This window comes from Pseudophryne corroboree, chromosome 9, assembly GCF_028390025.1.
Source record: "Pseudophryne corroboree isolate aPseCor3 chromosome 9, aPseCor3.hap2, whole genome shotgun sequence".
Classification (NCBI taxonomy): domain Eukaryota; kingdom Metazoa; phylum Chordata; class Amphibia; order Anura; family Myobatrachidae; genus Pseudophryne; species Pseudophryne corroboree.
Window position 1 is genome coordinate 184,943,003 of NC_086452.1, and position 26,300 is coordinate 184,969,302.

The following is a 26,300-nucleotide window of genomic DNA, read 5'->3' on the forward strand; positions in this document are numbered from 1 at the left end:
CGGTTTGCTGAATAAAATGTCAATTTATTAAATCATTTAAAAAGACAGGTATAAAGTCCTGTTATTGATCAGGATAACACTTAAAATATATAATATAATAGTACCCACTGGGTATAGTCACTTATACATCCACTCTCCTTTGGGACATATGCAGATTTACACGGCTAGGACAGTCTCCAAATAGCAATCACTAGATTGCTCCTGAGGAAGCTGGATCACCTTGTTGCCAGCGAAACGCGTTGAGCTCTACACCCCACCTGGGCACTACTCCACGACACATTGGGACTCTGACACTCTCGGCATTCGTTTGGACTTTGCTCCTATCACTGGGATTTATTCCCCAAGGATAAAGAACCGGATCCACACCAACAGCTAGCAATGGACCCTTTCTAAAGCTGATGCCATTTAACATCTCATCTGTGGAAACCGGTAATTATCTGCTGCTACAGTGATTGCTATTTGGAGACTGTCCTAGCCGTGTAAATCTGCATATGTCCCAAAGGAGAGTGGATGTATAAGTGACTATACCCAGTGGGTACTATTATATTATATATTTTAAGTGTTATCCTGATCAATAACAGGACTTTATACCTGTCTTTTTAAATGATTTAATAAATTGACATTTTATTCAGCAAACCGTCCTTATATAATTCTTACAGCCAGCGCTGGTACCTGTGTTTTTTTTATTCTATTATATTCTGGGATCTGACCATCCCTATACCAGCTGCTGCTGGCTGCGCACTTACATATTTCTGCACCCAATCCAGGACTGCCTGTACCTTGGAACCCTCTATTTGGAAACCTTCTGGGGAGATAATATATCCTAGAAATGCGATTTGCTGAACTTCAAATTCGCACTTCTCCAGCTTCGCCCCAAGCCGGTGGTCTCTGAGTTTCTGGAGGACTAAGCGTACATGCTTCCGATGTTCCTCCAGGGAATGGGAGAAGATTAGGATGTCATCTAAGTATACAACTAAGAATCTATCCAAATATTCCCTGAGCACATCATTCATGAAATCCTGGAAGACTGCCGGGGCATTACAGAGCCCAAAAGGCATCACCAAATATTCATAATGCCCTGAGTGGGTATTAAAGGCAGTCTTCCATTCATCCCCCTCTCTTATTCGGATTAGATTGTACGCACCACGTAGGTCAATCTTAGAAAAAATGGTGGCAGTACGAAGCTGGTCAAACAAGACCGACATGAGAGGCAGTGGGTATGAGTTTTTAATCGTGATACGGTTCAATTCCCTGAAGTCGATGCAGGGTCGCAACGAACCGTCCTTTTTACCCACGAAGAAGAACCCCGACCCAACTGGAGACTGTGAAGGTCTGATAAATCCCTTAGCCAAGTTCTCCTGAATGTACTCTGCCATAGCCTGAGTCTCAGGACGTGACAGGGAGTACAACCTGCTCTTGGGAAGCTTAGCATTTGGCAACAAATCAATGGCACAGTCATAGGGGCGATGGGGAGGTAGTACCTCTGCAACTTTTTTGGAGAACACGTCCGCAAAATCTGCATAACACCCTGGCAATCCTGGCAAACTTAGCTGCGAGAGCCTGATTGGAAGGCTCAAGCAACTCCTGAAACAATCAGTACCCCAACTAAGAATCTCCCCAGAGACCCAGTCAAATTGAGGATTGTGGGCCCTTAACCTGGGTAACCCCAACACCAATGGGGCAAAAGTACAGACAGTCACATAAAATTAAAATTTTTCAGAGTGTGTGGCTCCAATAAACAAAGAAATCTGGCTAGTGCAAGAGGTAATTTTACCTTGGGATAATGGTTCCCCGTTTAACCCACAAATCTCAATTTCCGATGCCAAGGGTACTAAGGGAACAGAGTGTTTCAGGGCGAATTAGCGGTCCATAAAAACCCCGTCGGCCCCACTGTCCACAAAGGCCTCAGTCTTGACAGTTTGACCGAGGATCTTCAAGGTCACCGGAATGATAAAAGTCTTCTTGGGAAATTCTGACTTCTGGCCTGACAGGATATTTCCCATCACCCTCAGGCCCTGAAGTTTTCCGGCTTTTCTGGGCATGATACTACCACATGACCTTTATTCCCACAGTACAAACACAACCCCTGCTGTCTCCTCCGCGTCTTCTCACGCGAGGAGAGGCGGGTAGCCCCAATCTGCATAGGCTCCTCGGAAAATTCCTCAGAGTCTGAGGTTCCCTTGGGAAAGAAGGTAACCTCAGTCTCCCTTTCAAGCCTACGCTCTCTCAGCCGTCTATCCACCCGGATGGATAACTGCATGAGCTGATCCAAGCTATCAGGCAAGGGATATTGTACCAGTTGGTCCTTTATCTGGTTAGAAAGACCTCTTCGGTACTGGTGTCTCAGGGCTGGGTCATTCCACTGGGTATCATGGGCCAACCTCCGAAACTCCGTACAGTAAACCTCAACTGGCCTTCGCCCTTGCTTAAGGATCGAAATCTGAGCCTCGGCTGAGGCCGTCTTGCCAGGCTCATCATACAACATGCCCAGTGCCGTAAAAAAGCATCAACACTTTTAAGCAACGGACAGTCAGGCTGCAACCCATATGCCCAGACCTGTGGGTCTCCATGTAGCAAGGAAATCACTATGCCCACCCGCTGAATATCCGACCCAGAAGACTGAGGCCTAAGCCGGAAGTATAGCTTGCAGCTCTCCTTGAAACAAAAGAACCGCGAGCGATCTCCAGAAAAACGATCTGGGAGATTTACTTTCGGCTCCTTAACCCCTGAAGGTGCTGCTGCTGCGGGAGCTCCGCCAGCGGCCTGGGAGGTGTGCATTTTAATGGACAAATCATTAAATTGTCGAGTCAGGACCTGCACCTGATCGACCACCTGTTGCAACGTATTTTGAGGGGTATGCTCCATATTCCCACAAAATTTCAACAGGAGTATTAGGCTGCTGAATATGTTATGCACACCAGTGCCTGCAGGAATGTACTGGTGTCAGAACTGTTATGCACTCCAGTGCCTGCAGGAATGTACTGGTGTTTGAACTGTTATGCACACCAGTGCCTGCAGGAATGTACTGGTGTCTGAACGGATAGGTATGCAAAGCAAATGAACTCACAGACAGACACAGAAGGTGATAGGGTAACAAAATACACACAAAGTGAACAGAGAAGCCCAGAGGCTAAGGAACTGGGTGTCTCCCTAGTATTAGTAATGCTCAGATGGGAAAAGCAAGATGTTGTGTTTTAATACGTAGAGAACCCGAAATGCTGTTGCTAAGGGCAACAGCAAAACCCTAAAGGGTTACCAACGGGTGTGGCAGTAAACTACTTGGTCAGAGATGGAATGATAGACACAAGGAGAGTCTCCACAATCCTAATTCTCACTTGCAGTGCACAGGTTCAGCTTACTGCCACTAAACTGACACCTGACACCTTGCACAGTGAGACAGGATTTAGGCAGGCAAGTCTTAGAATACAGCCGCAAACTTGCTAAGTTCACAGAGTAGTAAAAGAACCCCAGCAAGCTAAACGACTGACTCCAGTCTTACTGCTAGGTCTGGATTGGCAGAGTGTAGTACCAAATCCCCAGGCCTATTTGCAGTAAGCAACAACAAATACAAAGCTACACAGTACTGGCTAACTTTCAGGAACTGACTAACCAACAAAGATTCAGCAGCATCTGCTTAACCTGAGAAGAGGCCTTATAAAGCAGGTGCTGTCCACGCCCCACTCAGACCTCACAGACTGTGGGCACAAAAACCAGCACCGGATCCCCTGCCGTGCACAGAGCCTGTAACCACTGCACAGCAAAAGACCCGAACCGGAGTATCAGCTGCGCTCAGGTTACTCCGCTAGCACTTGTCTCCCGGTTGCCATGACGACGTGGCAGCACAGGGCAGGAGACCCTAACATTGACAGAGGCAACAGATGGCTTGACACCTGTTACCGGGTTTGCGGAGAAATAATTCCACACCGAAGAGGTGGCTTTTTTGATATTTTGCCCAGGCATCACAATGGGCTTATTCATCCCATGGACCACAACTGTTTCCCCGGGTGCCTGATTTAAACAAACCACATCACCATCAGAATCCTCCTAATCAACTTCCTCCTCAGCGCCAGCAACACCCATATACTCATCCTGGTGTACTTCAACAGTGACATCTTCACTTTGAATATCAAAAACTGGACTGTGGGTGCTTCTTCCAGCACTTGCAGAGGGCGTGCAAATGGTGGAAGGAGACACCTTTTCCTGCCTAGTGTTGGGAAGGTCAGGCATACCGCCGATACACTTGGACTCTCTTTGGTATTTGTGATACCATCTTAGAATGAACAGTTCTTTGCTGTGCTTATGATTTTTCTATTGGGAGGATGAGGGCTTCCATCGTCATGTGAAGCTGAACCACTAGTTATGAACATAGGCCAGGGCCTTATCCGTTCCTTGCCACTCCGTATCGTAAATGGCATATTGGCAAGTTTACATTTCTCCTCAGACCATTTCAATTTCTTTTTTTGGGTGTTTTTACTGAACTTTGGCTGTTTGGATTTTTCATGCCCTCTACTATCACGTTGGGAATGGGCTTTGGCAGATGATGTTGATGGCATTTGATCATCTATGTCATGACTAGTGGCAGCAGCTTCAGCACTAGGAAGAAGTGGTTCTTATTCTTTCCCTATCTTTTCCTCCAAATTTTTGTTCTCCCTTATTTTTCTGGAGTTATATAACACAATATGCGACACAGGACAGCGTATCCCTACACCACACAGGGCAAACCCTGTAAAAATTGTTTGGATTAAATATTAATAACCCCTTTAAATGGAGTAAATAAAATATACGGCAGTACCACTGGACTGGATTTATATGGCAGTATCACTGGAATTATACGGCAGTACCACTGGACATATACAGCAGTATCACTGGAATTATATGGCAGTACCATCGATCTTGTACAGCAGTACCACTGGAATGGATTTATATGGCAGTATCACTGGACTTATACACCAGTACCACTGGAATTATACGGCAGTATCACTTGAAAAATATTGCAATATCACTGGAATTATACAGCAATATCTCTGGATTAATATGGCAGTACCACTGGACATATACAGCAATATCAATGGAATTATACAGCAGTACCACTGGACTTATACGGCAGTACCACTTGACTGGATTTATACGGCAGTACCACTGGACTTATACGCCAGTACCATTGGAATTATATGGCAGTATCACTGGATTTATATAGCAGTACCACTGGACCGGATTTATACGGCAGTATCACTGGATTTATGCGGCGGTATCACTTGAATTATATAGCAGTATCACTAGACTTATACTGCAGTACCACTGGACTGGATTTATACGGCAGTATCACTGGATTTATATGCCAGTATCACTGGAAGTATACGGCAGTACCACTGGAGTGGATTTATATGGCAGTATCACTGGACTTATTATTATTATTATTATTATTACCAGTTATTTATATAGCGCACACATATTCCGCATCACTTTACAGAGAATACTTGGCCATTCACATCAGTCCCTGCCCCAGTGGAGTTTACAATCTATATTCCCTACCACATGTACACACACACATTCACGCTAGGGTTAATTTTGTAGGGAGCCAATTAACCTACCAGTATATTTTTGAATTATGGGAGGAAACCGGAGTACCCAGAGGAAACCCATGCAAGTACAGGGAGAATATACAAACTCCACACAGAGCCATGGTGGGAATCGAACCCATGACCTCAGTGTATGTTCAGTGTATGTTCAGCCGTATATGTTCAGTGGTACTGCCATATAAATCCAGTGATATTGCCATATAATTCCAGTGATACTGCCGTATAATTCCAGTAATACTTACACTATCCATACTGCCCTAAATTATACGCCAGTACCACTGGAATTATACGGCAGTATTACTGGAATTATACGGCAATATCACTGGAATTATACGGCAATATCACTGGATTTATATGGCAGTACCACTGAACATATACGGCAGGATCACTGGAATTATACAGCAGTACCACTGGACTGTATTTATATGGCAGAATCACTGGAGTTATATGACAGTACTACTGGAATTATACGGAATCACTGGAATTATATGGCAGTACCACTGGACTTATACGGCAGTACCACTGGACTGGATTTATACGGCAGTATCACTGGATTTATATGCCAGTACCACTGAAATTATACAGCGGTATCACTGGAATTATACAGCAGTATCACTAGACTTATACGGCAGTACCACTGGACTGGATTTATATGCCAGTATCACTGGAATTATACGGCAGTACCACTGGATTGGATTTATACGGCAGTATCACTGGATTTATTATAAGCCAGTACCACTGGAATTATACAGCAGTATCACTGGCATTATACAGCAATATCACTGGATTTATATGGTAGTACCACTGGACATATACGGCAGTATCACTGGAATTATACGGCAGTACCACTGGACTTATACGGCAGTAACACTGGAGTGGATTTAGACGGCAGTATCACTGAAGTTATACACCATTACCACTGGAATTATACAGCAGCATCACTGGAATTATAATGCAGTATCACTAGACTTTTATGGCAGTACCACTGGACTAGATTTATACGCCAGTACCACTGGATTTATATGGCAGTATCACTGTACTTATTTAGCAGTATCACTGAACTGGATTTATACGCCAGTACCACTGGATTTATATGGCAGTACCACTGGACATATATGGTAGTATCACTGGACATATACTGCAGTATCACTGGACTGGATTTATATGGCAGTACCACTGGACATATACGGCAGTATCCCTGGACATATACGGCAGTATCACTGGACTGGATTTATATGCCAGTACCACTGGATTTATATGGCAGTATCACTGGACTTATATGGCAGTAACACTGTACTGGATTTATACGGCAGTACCACTGGACATATATGGCAGTACCACTGGACTTATATGGCAGTACCACTGGACTAGATTTATACGGCAATATAACTGGATTTATACGCCAGTACCACTGAAATCAGCAGCAGCTCTTGCCGCGGGCAAGCAGGCTGTTTGCCTGGGGTGCTGCTATCCTGAAGGCGCCGCCACAGCCATGGCAAGAGCCACTACTGACCCCCTCTCCCCAGCTGCAGCAAGTGCCATGGGCTGTGTGGGTGCCCACTGCAGCCGGCTCCAGTGACAGACACTAGAGGTCATAATTGACCTCTAGTGTCTAAGCGGTGCTGCTATGGGAGAGATGTCAGGATGTCTCTCCCATAGAGAGGAGCCAGCGGCCAGAGATGGAGGGGAGCACAGCAGCGGTCGGGAATCGAAAGTGAGGTTGGTAAGTATTGTGTTGTGGGTTTTTTTGTGTGTTTGTAAGTGGCGCTACTGGGGCACAGTTACAGGGGTCACAACTGCTAGGGGCATTACTACTGGAAGCACAGTTAATGGGGGCACAGCTACAGGGGGCACAACTGCTGGGGGCACTACTAGTAAAAGTAAAATCAAATATATATGTGTTGCCTCAGAAATTGTGCTTTTAACCTATAGCTTCTAGCATCTATAACTAGTATTTTTATTTCTGTATAGAGTTAATTCTCCTGAAGTAATATTTTCTGTCAACCTTTGTGTTCTATCATCTGACTAAATGAGTTCGTTTCTATCAGTAAAGACCCTTATATTTAGATTAGAGATGTGCGGGTTCGGTTTTACTCGGATTTACTCAGGGCTCGAAATGGCATCTTATTGGATCACGGATGTCACGCATTTTGGATAGCCAATAAGCAAAATCTGAGTAAAACCAAACCCGCTCATCTCCAATTTAGATAACCAGAACTTAATGACATTTTATGAGGTTTTATGTCAGGACAAAGAGGACATGATAATGAATATCTGATGGACCTTTTCTTTGGACAAACAACATGCCATTATGAACAAGAATGACCCTTATGCTGATGAAGCCTAATCAAGAACCCAATTGATTTGCATAGGAGATCTAAGATTCATAGGACTAGTCTGCCATCTTTTGGAAAAGATCATTCACTACAATTAGCTCATCTGACCATATTTGGCACCTCCTCTTGTTGCCCATCAACCAATCTATGTTTCCCATTTTATCTATATGTATGCCTTATTAGTAAAACAATTATGAACTATTATATAATATTATGGTATAAATATGCGAAGCTCAGTACTCTAAAGGTACGGCCTCATTGGTGAATTATGTCTTGGTCCACGCTCCTCTGTGCAGAATATTGGGCGTGGTTCCCTATTTGATAATAAATTCTATATGCTGAATATCATCACAATGGATACCTCCCAATTATTATTATACTTATAATTTACTTTATCACATTGGGGCATCGTCCGCCTGGCTTCTACCCAATGGCATGGTTACTCTCCTTTTCCAGATGCAAAAGAAAGGGGGGACATCAGCCGGCTACACCCCAAGGTAAATATACCTTTTCTTTAAATATTCTGTACCCTTAATCTGCTATGCCTGGAAAAGTCTTCTGTGGTTGCTGGGAAGCTAGCCATAGTGAACTCGGAAAGTTGGTGAGTTCTTGTGATCCATATTGATGCATAACTAAAAAACACATTATTATACTGTTATACCTTGTACTGAAGTTATTTGATTCTCTGTCTAGTATGGCACTCTACGTAGTTATGTTATAAATATTGAGTAAATAAGGAAACCAAGTACCTCTATCCAAACTGATGCATGTGTTTTATCTGAAAGTGTAAAGTACGTTCATAAGGAGTTGTATAAACTGTGTAAATGCTTAAAGGAGAGAATCAAGTAAAATAAGAGAATACTATCCTTCCATGGATAAAAGAGTCACGTGCTTATATAACTTATCGTTCTGGCATTCCAAATTTAAGAAAAGGACGACGTATGATATCTTGTTAAGTTTCTTTGTGGCCACAAAAAACAGTCCAGGCTATAAAATTGTAACCCTCATCACTGGACGTTGTGGTGTAAAGAGAATATATTGCTTTGTTGTTGTTGAAAATGGGCAGTGACTCATCTAAGTTTAGTCAGGGAACCGCGGTTACATGTATGATTCATTTGTATGGAGAAGATTGTGTGAAGTATGTGAAAACATGATGTGCTATCACAAAGGATGAGGAAGCAAGTTTTCCTAAAACGGGAAGTTTTTACCCCATTATACTGGAGTGCCTTGAAAGACAGATAAATAAAACAATTAAACCATATAATAGACTAAAGCATTTACAGATTTTAGAGTTATGGGGGAAAAAAAGAAATGTATAACTGGACAGCAAATTATGTTAATATTAATGATTGCACTGGCACCATAACTCAAAGCATTAACCCTCCACCATATAACACGGCAACAACAGCACCATCACCACTATATCCGCTGCATGAACTACAAACTACATTGCTACCACAGGCACCAAATAACATCTCAAATCTTGAGGATGATACACTCTTCTGCCAACACATAATAAACCACAACATGGTCCCCTATACAATAGCACAGCTAGCCTCGATGACACCTAGCTCTCTGACATCTCGCTCTGTCTCTCATAAAATAGCAGCTATCACCCAACAGACACACACTCCTACTTCTAAATCACATAGCCTTACCCCAGAGCAAGCAGTTTCTGCAGTAGGCAATGAACCAGATTTGCAATATGGAATAAAAGAACTTATGTCAATGATATCTGCTGCTTCACAATCTTCCTCTGTTTCTTCTCTTTATTTTTTTTCTGCTTCCTCAACCTAAACTTACTTTCACTACTCCTCTTGAAACATCACCTGTATATAAAAGAGATAATAATGCCATAGGTCTTGCCAACATAATGCCCCTAGAAGAACAACAGATCATATTACTTATAGACATCTTCCCTTCAGCCATTGACTGGAAGCTATTTAACTCTTTGAACATATACTTCAAAACCTTATTTCAAAAATATATTTGTCATAACTTTATATGCAAGTTAAATGTTTTGTTTGTTAGCGCAGCGTTTTACAGTACAGTACAAAATTGTAACTCTTCATAAGGTTATTTTTTCTATGTATGTGTATGCATGTATATATACTGTATATGTGAATGTATTTAAGGGGTTTTACTTTTTTTAAAATGTGATAAAAAAAAGCAGTTTATGTTTCTTGTTACTATGAATTTTAAGAATGATTTTAACATTACTGTTTATTTCCACAGTGTTTAAGCGAATATCGTTTGGACGATGATGAAATAATTATATATTTTCCCACCTTTTTCTACACATTCAACCCTGGTTGTATTTTTTATTACCAAATACATGTGGTGAATTTTTTAAACGTATTCCTTTCTTTTGGCTACCGCCTGCTTGATTGAGTCACTTGTTATTTCAGACATTCCCTTTTAAATGACGCCAAGGACATACCACACGGAAGTCACGTATCTACCGACATAATTTACTTTTTTTTTTCTCTACCTCATTTTCCTCATATTGCTGCTTTGTCTCTAAATAGTATATTTTCAAATTTTTATGGTCATAACACTTTATTTCGTTATCCTGTAGTTACCCTAGGGTTATTGTTATAATCTACTTCTATTGGATCAGATTGCCATGTTTTTTACATTCCCAGATCATTTTAGATTTCTGCATGTTTCTTTGTGTTCAGCTTCAGCTGCAATATAATGAGGAGTTTTGTCTGCGTGTGTAGCTGAACAGGTGCATTAAGTCTCCTCATCAGAGAGCCTAGTCTCCCTGGCTGCTCTGATTGGGTATTATCTCCTATATATGTGTTTCCTGACTCTCATTCCATGCTGGTCATAGTTCCTGGTTGCTGCAGGAGCCCTCATCATTCTGTTCCAGTCTCCAGCTTTAGAATTCTCACCTGCCTCTCAGCATCCATTGACAGTGTCAGCTCTGGCGTCTAGCTTTTGCTCCGTACCGGCCTTCTATTGAATTACCTTGCTGTATTATGTATCTTTATTTTTGTCTTTAGTGTTAGTTAAGTACTAGCTGCTACATATAGTACTATTCCTCCCAGCAAGGAGGTTATCTCAGTTAAGGGCATTACTTGTGCTAGCTCTCCTCTGTATTAACCTCTCCCCGGCTCGGCAGTCCCTCATCCCCTCAGTACTTTAGTTTTAGTTATTATGCAATTGTTTGTCTTCCCATCTCCCCGCTCATCCTCACTGCCCATGTAGTTCTCTTAGGGTTCAGTTCCTGCCGGCTTTGATTCATGTCACCTAGGGGTTGAGCTCACACTACCGCCAGTGGAGTAAATCCTGGTGGGCATCCCAGTACCGGTAGACATATAGAGTCTTATGGGAAAAGCGGCTCTTATAGGCAAGAAGACCTGCTGAGTGCATTCTATGAGTCTCAATCCCAGGGGTACATAGGGGCACTGCTTGAAGACCTAACAGCAACACTGAATTCCAAAGGAAGATCTCCATTCCGATGTAACAGTTATTTGACCATATAACAACACAATAGTTGTATTATTGTAATGTGGAAGTCAACAAAGTGGTATAAGCATTATAAAACAACACAGGTTTTGTTTTGTGACAAGGTTGTCACAAAGAGGGGGAGAGTAGAACAAAGATATCATTACTATCTATAGCTGTATGGCGCATATTTCAGTACGCTTTATTTTAGAAAATATATAAAAGTGAAGAAAGGAAAAGTATGTAGTATAATAGACGGACCGTATAAAGAGAGGTGATTGGAAAAGTTTAGAAGCAATATGAAGGTCGCGTGAAAGTTTGAAGACTAGACAAAGAGTCCGTTTTGAGAAGGACAAAAGAAAGACTATTGTAGTAAGCGAGATAATGAGATGACATCTAGTCATCCCACACAAGACAATGATATTGCAATGTCCAAGGAAACTGTACAGTCACAAAAGACAATAAAGACATTGATTCCATCTCACTTGACAATGGACCACTATGAGAAATAAAGAAAGTATCCTGTTGAGACAAAAGAAATTATTGTATAATAGAGAAATGTTAAACCTATGGGAAAAAAAACCTCAGACAATTGTACCAGTCTTGTTTATAACAGGAAATATCCTTGTGGAAGGGAAAATGGATGTGTACCAGAAAATAATGGTATCTGGTGTTAGGATCTCCTGCTCTGTGCTGCCACGTCGCCATGGCAACCGGGAGGCAAGTGTTAGCGAAGTAACCTGAGCGCAGCTGATACTCCGGTCCGGGTTTTTACTGTGTAGTGGTTACAGGCTCTGTGCATGGCAGGGAATCCGGTGCTGGTTTTGTGCTCACAGTCTGTGAGGTCTGAGTGGGGCGTGGACAGCACCTGCTATATAAACCATCCTCTCAGGCTAGGCAAATGCTGCTGAATCTTTGTTTGTTAGTCAGTTCCAGAGAGTTAGCTAGTACTGTGTGACTTTGTATTTACTTGTTGCTTACTGCGAATAGGCCTTGGGATTCGGTACTTCATTCTGCCAATCCGGACCTAGCAGTAAGACTGGAGTCAGTTGTTTGACCTGCTGGGGTTCTTTTGCTATTCTGTGAACCCAGCAGGTTTGCGGCTGTACTCTCAGACCTGCTTGCTTAATCCTCCCTCACTGTGCAGGGCGTCCAGGTGTCAGTTTAGTGGCAGTAAGCTAAACCTGTGCCCTGCAAGTGGGGGTTAGGATTGTGGATACTCTCCTTGTGTCTATATTTCTATCTCTGACCAAGGAGTTTATTCCCACACCCGTTGGTAACCCTTTGGGGTTTTTTCTGTTGCTCTTAGCAACATCATTTCAGGTGCTCCACATATTAAATCACTACACATCGCTTCATTGTCCACTCTATTCCATCTGAGCATTCCTGACACTAGGGAGACACCCAATTCCTGAGCCTTTGGGCTTCTCCGTTCACTTTGTGTTTATTAGTTATTCCATCACCTCCTGTGTATGTTATGTTATACTGTCTGTGAGTTTGTTTACTTCGCTTCCCTCTCTGTTCATACACCGGTATACTCCTGTTAGCACTGGTGTGCGTAACATATTCAGCAGCCCTACTCCTGTTGAAATTTTGTGGGAATATGGAGCATACCCCTCAAAATACTTTGCAACAGGTGGTCGATCAGGTGCAGGTCCTGACTCGACAATTTAATGAGATGTCCATTAAAATGAACACCCCGCAGGCCGCTAGCGGAGCTCCCGCAGCAGCAGCGGCAAGTTCAGGGGTTAAGAAGCCGAAAGTAAATCTCCCGGATCGTTTTTCTGGAGATCGCTCGCAGTTCTTTTGTTTCAAGGAGAGCTGTAAGCTATATTTCAGGCTTAGGCCCCAGTCTTCTGGGTCGGAGATTCAGCGGGTGGGCATGGTGATTTCCTTGCTACAAGGAGACCCACAGGTCTGGGCATATGGGTTACAGCCTGACTGTCCGTCGCTTAAAAGTGTTGATGCTTTTTTTACGGCACTGGGCATTTTGTATGATGACCCTGACAAGATGGCTTCAGCCGAGGCTCAGATTACGGTTCTTAAGCAAGGGCGACGGCCAGCTGAGGTTTATAGTACGGAGTTTCGGAGGTTGGCTCATGATACCCAGTGGAATGACCCAGCCCTGAGAAACCAGTACCGAAGGGGCCTTTCTGACCAGATAAAGGACCAACTGGTACAATATCCCTCGCCTGATAGCTTAGATCAGCTCATGCAGTTATCCATCCGGGTGGATAGACGGCTGAGAGAGCGTAGGCTTGAAAGGGAGACCGCAGTTTCGTTTTTTCCCAAGGGAACCTCAGACTCTGAGGAATATTCCGAGGAGCCTTTGCAGATTGGGGCTACCCGCCTCTCCTCGCGTGAGAAGACGCGGAGGAGACAGCAGGGTTTGTGTTTGTACTGTGGGAATAAAGGTCATGTTGTAGTATCATGCCCAGAAAAAACGGAAAACTTCAGGGCCTGAGGGTGATGGGAAATATCCTGTCAGGCCAGAAGTCAGAATTTCCTAAAAAGACTTTTCTCATTCCGGTGATTTTGGAGATCCTCGGTCAAACTGTCAAGACTGAGGCCTTTGTTGACAGTGGGGCCGATGGGGTTTTCGTGGACCGTCAATTCGCCCTGGAACACTCTGTTCCCTCAGCACCTTTGGCATCAGAGATTGAGATCTGTGGGTTAAACGGGGAACCATTGTCCCAGGGTAAAATTACCTCCTGCACCAGCCAAATTCCTTTGTTTATTGGAGCCACACACTCTGAAAAATTGTCTTTTTATGTGACTGTCTGTTCTTTTGCCCCATTGGTTTTGGGGTTACCCTGGTTAAGGGCCCATAACCCTCAATTTGACTGGGTCTCTGGGGAGATTCTTAGTTGGGGTAGTGATTGTTTCAGGAGTTGCTTGAGCCTTCCAGTCAGGCTCTCGCAGCTAAGTTTGCCAGGATTGCCAGGATGTTATGCAGATTTTGCGGATGTGTTCTCCAAAAAAGTTGCGGAGGTACTACCTCCCCATCGCCCCTATGACTGTGCCATTGATTTGTTGCCGGATGCTAAGCTTCGCAAGAGCAGGTTGTACTCCCTGTCACGTCCTGAGACTCAGGCTATGGCAGAGTACATTCAGGAGAACTTGGCTAAGGGATTTATCAGACCCTCACAGTCCCCAGTTGGGTCGAGGTTCTTTTTCGTGGGTAAAAAGGACAGTTCGTTGCGACCCTGCATCGACTTCAGGGAATTGAACCGTATCACGATTAAAAACTCGTACCCACTGCCTCTCATTTCGGTTTTGTTTGACCAGCTTCGTACTGCCACCATGTTTTCTAAGATTGACCTACGCGGTGCTTACAATCTAATCCGAATAAGAGAGGGGGATGAATGGAAGACTGCCTTTAATACCCACTCAGGGCATTATGAATATTTGGTGATGCCTTTTGGGCTCTCTAACGCCCCGGCAGTCTTCCAGGAATTCATGAACGATGTGCTCAGGGAATATTTGGATAGATTCTTAGCTGTTTATCTAGATGACATCCTAATCTTCTCTCATTCCCTGGAGGAACATCGGAAGCATGTACGCTTAGTCCTCCAGAAACTCAGAGACCACCAGTTTGGGGCGAAGCTGGAGAAGTGCGAGTTTGAAGTCCAGCAAATCGCATTTCTAGGGTATATTATCTCCTCAGAAGGTTTCCAAATGGAGGGTTCTAAGGTACAGGCAGTCCTGGATTGGGTGCAGCCCACTAGTTTGAAGGCGCTTCAGCGTTTTCTGGGCTTTGCGAATTTTTATAGACGGTTTATCGCTGGATTTTCGTCTATAGTGGCCCCCTTGGTGGCACTAACTAAGAAAGGGGCGGATGTTGCTCACTGGTCTTGTGAGGCCAAAGCGGCCTTTGCCCGTCTCAAAAGGGCATTTGTCTCGGCCAAGGTGCTGCTACACCCAGATCCAGAGCGTCCTTTTGTAATAGAAGTGGATGCCTCTGAGATAGGTATTGGGGCAGTGCTCTCTCAGATGGGGGTGTCTGATAATCGCCTTCATCCCTGTGCTTACTTTTCCCGTAAATTTTCGTCTGCCGAGATGAATTATGATGTGGGTAACCGGGAATTGTTGGCTATAAAGGATGCACTCGGGGAGTGGAGACACTGGCTTGAGGGGGCTAAGTTTGTGGTCTCAATTCTCACCGACCATAAGAATCTGGCATATTTAGAGTCAGCGAAGCGGCTCAATGCCAGGCAGGCACGATGGGCTTTGTTTTTTGCTCGCTTTAATTTTTTGATAACATATCGCCCTGGGTCAAAAAACATCAAGGCTGATGCGCTCTCGCGGAGTTTTGCTCCAGTTCAAGAGACCACCGAGGAGCCATTGCCCATTGTGTCCCCATCATGTATTAAAGTGGGCATTACCCAGGACCTCTTGTCATTAGTCCTTAGAGCACAGGAGCAGGCTCCTCCAGACCTTCCGGTAGGTCTCTTGTTTGTGCCTCCTAGGTTAAGACAGCGAGTGTTCCTGGAATTCCATGCCAAGAGGTCGGCAGGGCATCCGGGTATTGCCAGAACTCGGGAGTTGCTATCTAGGGCGGTGTGGTGGCCCTCGGTGGCTAGGGATGTGGATCAGTGGGTTCGGGTATGTGACGTTTGTGCCCAAAATAAAACTCCTAGAGGGGTTCCTGTCGGCCCATTACATCCACTCTCTATTCCGTCTAAGCCATGGACCCACATTTCCATGGATTTTGTGGTGGACTTGCCCAAATCCTCGGGGATGACAGCCATTTGGGTTGTCGTTGACAGGTTTTCGAAGATGGCGCATTTCGTTCCACTGGTTGGGTTGCCATCGGCTAGTCGCCTGTCTGAGTTATTTATGCAGCATGTTGTGTGCCTCCACGGGTTGCCACTTGATGTGGTCTCTGACCGTGGATCCCAGTTTGTGGCCAAATTCTGGAGGGCATTTTGTTCTGATCTCCAGATTTCTGTGAGCTTGTCGTCAGGCTACCATCCACAGTCTAATGGGCAGACTGAGAGGGTGAACCAGTCCTTGGAGCAGTTCCTCAGGTGTTATGTCTCCAAGTGTCATACTGACTGGGTTGCTCATCTGTCCATGGCAGAGTTTGCCTATAACAACGCGGCTCACTCTGCTACAGGGATCTCTCCCTTCCTTTGTGTGTATGGGCATCATCCTAAGGCCAATTCTTTTGACCCCCTGGATTCCACGTCTGGTGGTTCCTCTGTTGTTTCGGTCCTTAGGGGTATTTGGAGGAAAGTGAAGAAAGCCCTTGTGTCTGTGTCATTAGTGACCAAAAGGGTTTTTGATAAGCGGAGAAGACCCTGCAGCTTCAAATTAGGAGACTTCGTCTGGTTGTCCACCAAGAATTTGAAGTTGAGACAGCCATCTCATAAGTTTGGCCCCTGGTACATCGGCCCTTATAAGATCACCAGGGTTATCAATCCGGTGGCATTTCAGTTAGATCTGCCCCGTTCATTGGGTATCAATAAAACATTTCATTGTTCCCTTTTAAAACTGGCGGTTAGTAATCCTTCTTCCAGTGGAAGACCTTCTCCTCTTCTGATACGGGGTCAGACGGAGTTTGTGGTTGAAAGGGTTCTTGACTCCAAGATGGTTCGGGGTCGGCTGTCATTTTTGGTGCACTGGAAGGGGTATGGCCCGGAGGAGCGGTCGTGGGTGCGCAGTTGTGATCTTCGTGCCCCCAGACTGATACGCTCTTTCTTCTCGCAGTTCCCCGATAAACCCGGTGGTAGGGGTTCTTTGACCCCTCGTCAGAGGGGGGGTACTGTTAGGGTCTCCTGCTCTGTGCTGCCACGTCGCCATGGCAACCGGGAGGCAAGTGTTAGCGAAGTAACCTGAGCGCAGCTGATACTCCGGTCCGGGTTTTTACTGTGTAGTGGTTACAGGCTCTGTGCACGGCAGGGAATCCGTCGCTGGTTTTGTGCCCACAGTCTTTGAGGTCTGAGTGGGGCGTGGACAGCACCTGCTATATAAACCATCCTCTCAGGCTAGGCAAATGCTGCTGAATCTTTGTTTGTTAGTCAGTTCCAGAGAGTTAGCTAGTACTGTGTGACTTTGTATTTACTTGTTGCTTACTGCGAATAGGCCTTGGGATTCGGTACTTCATTCTGCCAATCCGGACCTAGCAGTAAGACTGGAGTCAGTTGTTTGACCTGCTGGGGTTCTTTTGCTATTCTGTGAACCCAGCAGGTTTGCGGCTGTACTCTCAGACCTGCTTGCTTAATCCTCCCTCACTGTGCAGGGCATCCAGGTGTCAGTTTAGTGGCAGTAAGCTGAACCTGTGCCCTGCAAGTGGGGGTTAGGATTGTGGATACTCTCCTTGTGTCTATATTTCTATCTCTGACCAAGGAGTTTATTCCCACACCCGTTGGTAACCCTTTGGGGTTTTTTCTGTTGCTCTTAGCAACATCATTTCAGGTGCTCCACATATTAAATCACTACACATCGCTTCATTGTCCACTCTATTCCATCTGAGCATTCCTGACACTAGGGAGACACCCAATTCCTGAGCCTTTGGGCTTCTCCGTTCACTTTGTGTTTATTAGTTATTCCATCACCTCCTGTGTATGTTATGTTATACTGTCTGTGAGTTCGTTTGCTTCGCTTCCCTCTCTGTTCATACACCGGTATACTCCTGTTAGCACTGGTGTGCGTAACATCTGGTGAGATTAAACTAAAGAACACTGCATTGAAATCACTATTACAGTACCTGGCCTGACTGAGAAAGCCCATAGGCTTACTCACATTGTTAAGGGGAGTATGGTGACAACAGTTCAGCTTTCTTTTCCTGTGAATGTAAGGGGATGCAGTCATGCCTTCCCTGTCTAAAGAGAGAATACCCAGCTCTGCACAAGGACCTTTCCCAGGCAATACAGAATAACTCTATCCACCTTATAAGAAATATGTCTTTGTATATTGTAAAGTGTTTAGCAGGCAGCCAGAAGCACTGGTTGGCCACATTTTTATAGACAAATATGTATATTAATCATAGGAGTCTAATCCACAAGCACACTGCCCTATAGGTCTTAGGCCTCAGAGAGTACCACCATGGTAATAATTCTGTTGTCAACAGTCACAGGGAACACAGTGTGGAGTTGGCGTAGTCTTGCATAAACACCAGTTGATGTCTATTGCTCCACTAACCCTGTTCCTAAGAACCTGTTTCCATATTAGAATTTAATTGGCACATGCTCAGATTCTAGAGTAAACCCAAAAGAAGATCATGCTGAATTAAATAACAGCACCACAAATAATATCCATGCCTGAAAGGAAAAAAGGTACACCAGAGCGCAGTCTCCTCACAGGCAAACAGCCGTGCTGGGACCAGCTGGCATGATATGAAGCATGGTGAGTTTATGAATGGTCCGTTATTCTCTTTTCAGGTCTCCTTATACAGTAGATCACTGGGGAAGGACCAGGTCAAGGACTACCTCCACTTAGAAAAAATTGCTGAGAGAAACCCACCTGGAGAAGCTAAATGCACCAAAGAGGGGGGCTGATCTCACCCTAGATTTGGAGGAACTGTTCAAAGGACAGTAAATAGTTTAATGCCTTTTTTAGTACGGATGGTAAAATGGAAGAATGTGGGACAGATGAGAATGTCCTGCAGCCCTGAACCTGATAAATTAAAAGAATAATTAATCCCTATAAGATTGGATGGCAGATAATATATATTTCATACATGATCGAATGAGGGGGGGAACAGGATGTTGAGCTGAACCAGGTTCCTGCTGCTGTGGCAAGTAAGGTAACAATTCACTTGTGGGTTCTATGTGACTGATAAAATTTTTCCCTACATCATGGTCCATAATGGTTTAAGGAAAATAACATACGGTATGTTCTCCACACTGACCATGGCATATGAAAATATAATGAGCAACGCTAGGAATATGTACTAAATTATGTATTGTTAAAATACTGATCAATATGTACTTGAGCAGAAAAAGAACTAAACTACTATAAAATCATACCCGTACTGATGTGCCTTTTGGCTTGTTATATAGACTAGTGATAGACCTACAGTAGGAAGTTTAACTTTTATGGACTTGCTACAACTATCAATGCACCAAGTAATGCTATAGCTCTTATAAATGAGGAACTTAGAGAGGTAAGAGAAGGTATGCTCCAGAATAGAGTAGCCATTGATTATCTACTGCTCAGAGCAGGTAGCGGTTGTGAACAATTTAAAGGAATGTGTTGTTTTAACATCTCAGATAATTATAATCCCAGTGAACAGAAAGTTAAGTTGCTACAAGATATGCAAGAACACATGACCCAATCGGCTGATTGGGACCCCTTCGGATGGATGGGAGCCGGAATTTCAAAATGGCTTTACCAAATCTTACATTATATTATTATAATAATTCTTATAATTTTTCTAATATATGTAACAATCAAATGTGTACCTACCATTGGTCGACAATGCGGCAGGATACGGACGCCGCCCCAAAGGAAGCCACGAACTAAGCTTATGGTGATGACCCCAGTTACGTACACGGCAGTCACCCACACATACTGTAGTCATATTATCAGAAATATACTCTTAATAGGTGCTTACATGCTACTGCTCCAGACACATACACATAGCAAGAAGAAGGAACCTCAACCTATAGCTAGGTTGAAGAAACAAAAACATACTCTGTCGCTACCTCTTCCATTTCTCTTATCTGTCCAAGTTTTCTGGAGGGTTGAGACTTTTCGCATCGATACTGAGTGGACTAGTGCCAGCAATTGCATCCAGAGAACGGGTTTTCCTTTTCCTATCTCATATCTCACACTCATCACTGGATAATAAATTTAAACATGATGAATATTTGATTTATTATATGTTAGGTGTTTAGAGATTAAACAAAAGAGAGGGATGATGAAGTAAAATCAAATATATACTGTGTTGCCTCAGAAATTGTGCTTTTAAACCTATAGCTTCTAGGATCTATAACTAGTATCTTTATTTCTGTATAGAGTTAATTATCCTGAAGTAATATTTTCTGTCAACCTTTGTGTTCTATCATCTAAGTGAATTCGAGTCTATCAGTAAAGACCCTTGTATTTAGATAACCAGAACCTAATGACATTTTATGAGGTTTTATGTCAGGACAAAGAGGACATGATAATGAACATCTGATGGACCTTTGATTTCGACAAACAACATGCCATTATGAACAAGAATGACCCTTATGCTGACGAAGCCTAATCAAGAACCAGTTGATGTGTATAGGAGATCTAAGATTCATAGGACCAGTCTGCCATCTTTTGGAAAAGATCATTCACTACAATTAGATCATCTGACCATATTTGGCACTTCCTCTTGTTGCCCATCAACCAATCTATGTTTCCCATTTTATCTTTATGTACGCCTTATTAGTAAATCAGTTATGAACTATTGTATAATATTATGGTATAAATATGTGAAGCTCAGTACTCTAAAGGTACGGGCTCATTGATGAATTCTGTCTTGGTCCTCGCTCCTCTGCACAGAATATTGGGCGTGGTTCCCTATTTGATAATAAATTCTATATGCTGAATATCATCACAACGGAGACCTCCCAATTATTATTATACTTATAATTTACTTTATCAGGGCACAGCTACAGGGGGCACTACTACAGGGGGCACAACTACTGAGGGCAAATATACTGGGGGCACAACTACACGGGGCACAGCTACTGGTGGCACAACTACTGGGGCACCGCTACAATGGGCACAGCTACTGAGGGCACAAGTACAGGGGGATAACTGTGGCCAAGCCCCTTCCCTATGAAGAATCCATGCCCCTATTTTCGGGCATGCGCCTTCGGCGCGCACCAACTCTATTTTACCTGGGGGGGGGGGGGGTGTCACAGGAAACTTTCGCCCTGGGTGCCACAAGGTCTAGAATTAGCCCTGACTGGAATTATACAGGAGTATCACTGGACATATATGGCAGTATCACTGGACATATATGGCAGTACTACTGGACTATACAGCATCACAGGGACACCACTGGACTGATGCAGCACAACATAGCACCACTGCAATGGACTGGACTTATACAGCAGCACTGGACATATGGCAGCCAGGGGCAAATGCAGGATTTGGGAGGGGGGGTGTCCGTGTGTAATATATATATATATATATATATATATATATAAGGCAGGAAAAAACGGCTGGCACTCAAAGACTTGCAAAAACGACTCAGACTAAGTGGTTAAATGCCATATATATATATATATATATATATATATATATATATATGTGTGTACTCTTACTATCCGGCACTCTCCTGTAAGCACCAACCTTATCTTGCCAGGGTGCACTCCAAGGGGCTGGCAGACCCCATCCATAGGCATAAATGACAGAGGTGGCACTCCTGGACTCGTTGCTTAGTGAAGACAATGTGCTATTAATTCAACATTACGGGGCACTTCCCCCCCATCATCAGGACACACAAAAACCTGATGTTGAGGTGAAATGCTCCGAAATGTTAAATTAAAAGCACATTTTCTTCACTAAGCAACGAGTACAGGAGTGTCACCTCTGTTTATATATATATATATATATATATATATATATATAAAGTCCATTAACCCGGCACTCCCATAAATGTGAATGGATGGGCCGGTGCCTCCACTAAATGTTAATGTATGCTTCGTAGTGGTGCGGCATTCGGCAATGCAGACGCTGGAGATCAAGATTTTATCAACGTTTCAGTGCTTTTATTAACGCACTATCTTCAGGATATAAAACCAGGCAGCACAGATCATAACCCAAGCTCACGGCTTCTCACATAAATGAGCAAATAATCATTAGTGCACTGTGATGGATTTTCCTGGCAGGGGGGGTTTCCAGGTACTCAGAAGCCCCCCTGCGTGCGCCACTGGCAGCAGAGGACACCACCACTGTGACTGGACTGATGCAGCACAAGACACCACTACTGTACTGATCCAGGACAACACAGCACCACTGCACTGGATTTATACAGCTACACTGGACACCACTGGGACTGTACTGAGCAGCACAAGACAGCACAGGAATAGCCACCCCACTTTTCCTCCCACACAGACACTGAGGTCGGAGACACATCCTCTCACTACACTCTCCAATGCCAGAGTGAAAATGGCGGCGACGTGCGGCTCCTTATATGGGATCCAAACCCAGCGAGAATCCGACAGCGAGATGACTTTTTGCCTCGTTCTGGTTTCCGAGTCAGGCGGGAAAACCCGAGCTAGGCTGGGAACTGGGCTCGGGTAGAGAAGTTCGGTAGGGTTTGGTTCTCAGGGAACCGAACCCACTCATCTCTACATATAACCCACCCAAATCGAATGCTCTCTATGAATGTTATATCTGCCACACCTGCAGTGCACATGGTTTTGCCCATTAGCTAACAAATTTGCTGCTGCAATCACATATGAATTAGGCCCATTGAGCCATCAGAAAACAAAGGTTTCACTATCTCAGTCTCACTCAAAAAATTCTGTATTTTGTAATATTCCATATTTTGGAATATTTTGATAAGGGATACTCAACCTGTATACTTTATTGTGTCTGCTTGTACACCAGAGTTCCATCAACACCAATAAGCAGGCTCTATTTGAAATTGGTGGACCATATAAAGAATCTCATATCCAAACTGTGAAGTGGAAGACAACATTTGAGCCGTATATTATGCATACAGAGAGTTCATCGGATATTGTATAAGGTATCATTAAACGTCTGCATGTGTTATTGTGCATGACACTGCCAATAAACAAGCATAATATTGCATCCTGTTGTACTATAAAGGATCTCATATTACCACCAGTAGCTTGTATTTGAATGCAGTGTATCAGATCTACTAAACACTGACTTAGGAAACATATATTGGTGAAGGTGTAATAGCCATACCTCCCAACATGACCCTCTCCAGGAGGGACAAAATGCTCTGCTCCTGGACTTCCCTCTTAATTTATAATTGCCATCACCTGTGCTGAAACACCTTTCTTATCCATTAACCTGTTCAAAACAGGTGCCGGCAATCATAAATTAAGAGAATAGTCCAGAAGCAGAGCATTGTGTCCCTCCTGGAGAGGGTCAGGTTGGAAGGTATAAATATCCACACTAAGGGGGATATCTAATTACCCGTGGTACATTACAGTGGGTAATGGTATAAGCCCAGGGCTATTCTATTTGCCACGATAAGCTGTCACAAGCTGCAGCTTATCAGAGTTTTTCAGTTACTGCAGCAGGTGCCGGCTCCTAACAGCTCCCGATGCAGCTCCGGCTACCTGGTCATATGATCACTACCACATCATGTGACCGCCACCAGGGGCGGGGGAAGAGGGGGATGCATTTAACAGCACTGGCCCGGGTTCCCTGCTGGGAGTCACAGCTCTTAGTACCGGCTCCCGGGATGTAGCGTCCTTTCTGCAGTTCCAGCCTACCTCGTGCCGGCAAAACCAAATCCCTGGATACAGCCCCGTTTTCAAGCAAAAACGGGACTGTTTCTCACGAAAACACACAGGTTTCACTGAACCTGTATGTTTTCAGGAGGAAAGACTTTTTTTTGCGGGCACTTCTAATTGGATAGCCTGTAAAAAACATTGGTGACACTTCGGAAAAAAGGGTGAAAAAAACCTGAACATTTTCTGCACCAATGGTTTTATCTCCTGTAATAGGATACAGCCTTTAGTGTGTTGGAATTGTGGACCTGATTGTAAGAGCCATAAATCCACATTATGCCACTCATATTAGTGAACACATTGGTATACTATGGGGGTTATTTAGCATTGTTAGCAAACCAAGAAAGTTAGTGACTGGGCAAAACCATGTTGCACTGCAGGTGGGGCAGATTAAATATGTGCATATAGATATACTGTAGATTTTGGTGGGTTATATTGTTTCTATGCAGGGTAAATACTGGCTGCTTTATTTTTACACTGCAATTTAGATTTCAGGTTGAACACACCCCACCCAAATCCAACTCTCTCTGCACATATTACATCTGCAGTGCAACATGGTTTTGCCCAATTGCTAACTTTTTTGGTTCGCTAACAACGCTGAATAACCCCCAGTGTGTTTGTTTATTTAAAATTGATGGTCCAACCCATTTAATCCCACTTATTCTACTAACATCATAATACCTGCATGTGCACTAGTCCGGCTACACCACAAACAAGTTGGTACAGTTTACAATTTGCAGGATTGTATGTGAAAGTGAAGCCCCATACACACTAGATGAGAAAGTAAAAGATACTGCTCAGAAGGGCCATTCTGAGCTATATCTTTCACTATCTTGTCTAGTGTGTACACTCATCATTAACAATGCGTGCTCCCGTAAATCATTAACGACCGATTCCATGTCTCTGCCGCAGCCAACATCGCCAGGTACAGTTGTGCTCATAAGTTTACATAACCTAGCAGAATTTGTGAGTTTCTGGACATTTGTCAGAGAATATGAATAATAACTCACAAACTTTTCTTTCACTCATGGTTAGTGGTTGGGTGATGCCATTTATTGTCAAACAACTGTGTTTACTCTTATTAAATCATAATGACAACATAAACTACCCAAATGACCCTGATCAAAAGTTTACATACCCTGGAGATTTTGGCCTGATAAAATGCACACAAGTTGACACAAACGGGTTTGAATGGCTACTAAAGGTAACCATCCTCACCTGTGACCTGTTTGATTGTAATCAGTGTGTGTGTGTATAAAAGGTCAGTGAGTTTCTGGACTCCTGAAAGACCCTTGCATCTTTCATCCAGTGCTGCACTGACGTGTCTGGATTCTGAGTCATGGGGAAAGCAAAATAATTGTCAAAAGATCTGCGGTAAAAGGTAATTGAACTGTATAAAACAGGAAAGGGATATAAAAAGATATCCAAGCAATTGAGAATGCCAATCAGCAGTGTTCAAACTCTAATTCAAGGTCCATACACACTTAACGATAAAATGAGCGACGTCGCTCATTTTCCCCCTCCTTGAGCGACGTCGCTCATTTTATCGTCAAGTGTGTATGCCGGCAGCGACGACCGTTGCGCGGCCCCGCGGGTCGGCAACGATCGTCGCTGTCGGTAGGGCATGCATGAAGGATGTGGACTGTCGTCCACGACCTTCATGCAGGGCTGGCGGGGGCGTGACGTCACTGAGCGATATGAGCGGTCATATCGCTCAGTGCGTACAGGCGGCCGCCGACCGGCCGGCCCCGGAGGGGGAAACATTAGACGATGTCGCTCACAGAGCGACATCGTCTAATGTGTATGGGCCTTTAGAAGTGGAAAATGAGGGATTCTGTGGAAACCAAATCACGGTCAGGTAGACCAACAAAAATTTCAGCCACAACTGCCAGGAAAATTGTTCGGGATGCAAAGAAAAATCCACAAATAACTTCAGCTGAATACAGGACTCTCTGAAATAGAGTGGTGTGGTTGTTTCAAGATGCACAATAAGGAGGCATTTGAAGAAAAATGGGCTGCATGGTCGAGTCGCCAGAAGAAAGCCATTACTATGCAAATGCCACAAAGCATCCCGCTTACAATACTCCAAATAGCACAGCACAGAGCTAAGCCTCAAAACTTCTGGAACAAAGTCATTTGGAGTGATGAGACCAAAATGTAACTTTTTGGCCACAACCATAAACGATTTTATTTGGAGAGGAGTCAGCAAGGCCTATGATGAAAGGTACACAATTCCTACTGTGAAACACGGAGGTGGATCGATGATGTTTTGGGGATGTGTGAGCTACAAAGACACTGGAAACTTGGTCAAAATTGATGGCAAGAAGAATGCAGCATGTTATCAGAAAATACTGGAGGAAAATTTGCACTCATCAGCCCGGAAGCTGCGCATGGGACTTACTTGGACGTTCCAACATGACAATGATCCAAAACACAAGGCAAAGTCGACCTGTCATTGGCTACAGCAGAATAAAGTGAAGGTCCTGGAGTGACCATCTCAGTCTCCTGACCTC